We start from the raw sequence: 4,683 nt of genomic DNA, 5'->3' as shown, positions 1-4,683 counted from the left end.
ATCCCACACGATGTTTTTCAACATACAACAACAATATACACTTCCTTTCATCCCAATCAAGGAGTATAATCTCATCAACACACCAACAATGTTAGATACAACTTCTATACGTATAAATCAGCCCGGACACATGGCCACAACATGTTCAAAACAGCCCATAAACACAACAACTACAACACAACACTTTATGACCTTTCCTCCATAACTATTTTCACTTTTTCGGCTTGCTAAACCTTCAAATAAAGTCAACATAAGAGATGGGATGAAAAAAATACCTTATACTTGAAGAAACTCAGCCACATCAACTTTTTCCAACACCAAACTTAAGTAGAAGCAAGAACAATCACCTTTCACGGACTAGTTTGGTGTAATCTTGTTAAATTCTTGATTTATCAGACTATAATGTTTGAGGGAGGTGTGGAGAAATTTCTAGGACCTTTTAGAATGTTATTTGCTGAAAAAAAAGGGGGTTGATGGGGGTATTTATACTCCTCCTAGGTCGGTTTCACCGACTTCCCAAGTGGGGCCCGCGGAGCCTTTTGACAGCTTAGGGTCTTGATCTTAAAATGGCCATAACTTTTGATCCTGATGTTGTGTGAGGGCCCACGACCTACGGTTGTAAATCTCTTTCAATTATCTACAACTTTCATTCTCGGTGGGTTTCCAAATTCCAAACTCATAATAGCGTTTTGGCCCCTACATGTCAGGTCATCCGAAAACGTATGTTTAAATCATCCTTTTGGAGGGCTTATGCCCATATTTGGCTTAAGGGTCCTTCTTAAGATTTGCTCAACATTCCATATACTACTCATATCACTTTTCATATATCCTTTACAAAATCCCGACATGTGGGCCCCACTTTACCTTATGGTTACGAGGGCTATCATCGAGGAATGTGTTAACTGATTTACTCTATACAATCTCCAAATGTCATATATATTCTTGTACTCATATAATATAATCTTCATCCCTAATCCTTGTGTAACTTTGCTCTCCCTTGAGCTCATACTAAGCCGTCTACAGTATTGGTAACGCAAAATTTTCCAGGGTGTAACATCCTTCCCCGCTTAGAAACATTCGTCCTCGAATGTTTAAACTAGTCTCGTCCTCTGTCCATGATCCCATCCTTTGGTACATCCCTTTATCGAATCATTCTTCCCGTTATCCTATCGCATTTAATCGTACCATCACCATAACAGGTCTCCATTGGTTATTTACTCACTCCTTGCTACGCTTACTTCTATCCTTCCCGCAATCTGTTCGTCCATTCCCCGACTTTAACCTGTTTAAATCCGCTCATACCCTTCATTGCCTTCTACTAGTGGGCAACTCCCTTTCTTGGCTGTGGCACCTTCCTTGAATCTCCAACTATGAGGTTCACACACTTCTAATTTCCCTCAAGGTGTTCTAGTTCCTCATCCTTATCTTATGTCCAAACCTGCAAGACTTCTTAACATACTTCCCAGGGGGGTCACCCATCCTAGTACTACTCTCGCCCAAGCACGCTTAACTTCGGAGTTCCAATGGGATCCGGTGCATTAGTGCTGGTATGATCGCATCCATCCTACTGCGTGGCCTTTATCACATGACCTAAAACAAGCTGAAGTTCTAACGGATCCCAAGAAAAATTCTGGTCACGCATCTCCCTCCGAATTGGAAAAGTTCCTCATGTTACTGACCACACAAATGTTGTTTTAGTCTTTGGAACTCCCTATTACTTCTCGATTTTCCCATTGTCGGGTGTCGTAATTCCTCCAATACCTTAATCAGCCCTTGTGCTCATACCCAAGCTTACTTGCTTCCCCCCTTAAAGGCTTTACTTTATAGTGTTGTATTCCCTTGCCATTCTCGATCAAAATTTCCTCCCATAATAATCCTTTCGTCACCGCTTTTGTTCTTTCGCTTATGAATCCTTCAAGTGCCCTACTTGTCATTACTCAAAAATACTACTTTAAATCTCAAATCTTGCCTATAATAATCCCTAGGGATACTCGAAACGATGATGTACCCAACTATCTGTCCAGCCGGAATAGTACTTTTTACTCCAATAATTAACGTCCAATGTCCACTTGTAGTGTCATCTTCATCTTATCATTCCCATTAATCAATCTGTGACCATCGTAGACGTATAATCTTCATGATCTCCTAAATCTTTGGTCCTTGTCCTCCTTTGCCAGAGTGCCCATTATTTAGAACCTTCTTAGTTCTGGTTATAAGGACGTATATGCCGGTTACGGAGTCCTCACATTCTCCATTTGCCACGTACAACCTTACTCTATATCCTGTTGATTTATTTAAACTTGATCATATCGTCTTCTTTCCTGCTTTCATCCTAACCTTTTCCTCAATTATGTATTATTTAATCCTCAATGGGTATACGTTTTTCCTTGTCCAAGTTTCTCCCTCCTCCTTGATATCATAACCTTCCTCTTTCCTAATGTTCCTTCTTATGTTGTTAGTCGAGTTACCGTTATCTAACTTTAATCCCCGAGGAAACCCAATCTCGATTCCCTCTGCAGCGTTTGCTACCTCAATTTTGACATATACAGTGTCACGACCCAACCACGTGGGCCGTGACTAGTGTCCTAATTGGACACCCAAACCCACTCGCTTACCAAATCGACATATCAAAGACTTATTCAGATTTAACATACGTTATTTTGCATAGATACTGAGAGCAGAGGTCATCTTAAGCGGTCACCTGTAACAGAAATATCATACAAAAGCCGACAGGCTGGCGGAATACACATCGCCCGAATACACATACATATACAAACATATAGGCCGTTTCGGCCATAATAGCAAACGGAACCGCTTAAGGCATAAGTCACAGACATAATCGAACAAACACGACCCATGACCCACATATATGTCTACAGGCCTCTACAAACCATAACAGAAACATATGACGGGACAGGGCCTCACCGTACCCCAAATAGTCATATATACAAAAACAGGTATAACAAAAGATATGTACCAAAAATATGAGCTCCGGATCAAAGGAGTACTCCAAATAGCAGAATAAGGATCCTACGCTGGCGAGTCACCAGAACGAACAGCTGTACCTGCGGGCATGAAACGCAACCCCCCGAAGAAAGGGGGTCAGTATGAAATATGTACTGAGTATGTAAAGCATGGAATACAGTAATTCAAATCAGAACTGAAGTGAGAAGTACGGAAAATGGATACAGAATTAGTATATCAAAACCTGTGCTGAAAAAATAAATAATGCAAATAAAAATCATGCATAGGGCTCGGGAACGTGGTCGCCACTCCGACGCTGGCGCCACAACACGTCATACTCCAGAAGGTTTCAAATCTCCGTACAATCCCCGAACATGTCGTATCATCACAACATCATAACACATCGTATGCCATAACACATCATAACTCCGTATATAAGCGGTATCCGGCCCTATGGCGAGGGTCTCGGGAACCGTAACACATCATACTGCCGAATATAACATAGTGCGCACGAAGACAAAACCGGCCCGGGACCCGGCGAACGATGTAATAGTAGTATGCACGAGCGGAGTAGTGAGGAAACCATATGCATATAAGTAAATAAATTCCAAGACTCGATGAATAAATATATATACCGATATCAGAAAGCTCAGAAACAAGTATCGGGTCAATCGGAATTAGTATAAGAAAGTTGCGAGCTTTTGAAGTACAGAACCTTCTAAAAACATTTCATAAGCCATATTTGGAAATTCAAGTATCATTCATATTAGGAAACTTTCAAATAACATTATGGATCAAATCAAATGGAGACTTAGGACCATATTTACGTATCAAAGTATTCATCAAGGACTTTAGTCATCTTGATTTTCCTTCGAACAACATTCGGAAATATAACAACTAGAATCTTTGAACATCATAAAATACGTATCAAGCCATATGGAATAGCATACGGAAGTCAAAGATGTTAGCCATCCTAGTGACTCTAAGAATAGGATTTTCTTTAGAGGCATACATGTATGTTATTTGTTCATTTCATAAAGTCATGCCAAAAGAAGGAAAGGTAGGCTTTACATACCTCGATCGCTCGCTAACCAAATCCCGACTCAAGTCTCGGGCTCCCCAATATCTACAATAACGTTATCAATTACCAAACATTAGCTACAAGTATTTAAAAATCCAATTCTAACTAGTACTTGTCTACACAAATTTCGGCAGCATCTCCCTTGTAAATTCAACATCCTTGAGAATTTAACTCGGCCAAATTCATCAACAACCATACCAACAATACCAACAACCATACTAATAACATCAAGAATCAATTTAAATTGCATTCTAACATTAGTAACCTTCTCCTCTACGTAGCTTATCACATTCAATTCAACTACGTACATTCAAGCCAATATCAACGCTCACATATTCATTTCTAATCCGAGATCATTCAGACACAATTCAAAAACATTTCAAACAATCCATACAATATTCAAACAATTCCACCAACACCATACTCCACCCGAAATCCCCACAAATGCAACAAAACTACAACGTCGCATTTTCTTCTTCCAAATTCACAAACTACAACAACAATGCACACTTTAGCAACTCCATTTCCACAATTACATAAAACCATATTAAAATCACCTAATTTCCTACAACAACCTACAACCAATTTCCATGCCAACTTGAACCATTAGTCTTTCATTGGCATCATAGAGTTCACAA

At 39.8% G+C, this 4,683-nt stretch overlaps 1 pseudogene; it reads right to left on the bottom strand.

The window, feature by feature from the left end:
* Positions 1-1,443: 1,443 nt before the first annotated feature.
* On the bottom strand, positions 1,444-1,561 carry LOC132620955 (5S ribosomal RNA; annotated as a pseudogene).
* Between the last annotated feature and the right edge of the window lie 3,122 nt (positions 1,562-4,683).

Source organism: Lycium barbarum, chromosome 11 (genome assembly GCF_019175385.1).
Source record: "Lycium barbarum isolate Lr01 chromosome 11, ASM1917538v2, whole genome shotgun sequence".
Classification (NCBI taxonomy): domain Eukaryota; kingdom Viridiplantae; phylum Streptophyta; class Magnoliopsida; order Solanales; family Solanaceae; genus Lycium; species Lycium barbarum.
The sequence above is the reverse complement of the archived record's forward strand: the minus strand, read 5'-3'. Positions and strand labels throughout refer to the sequence as shown.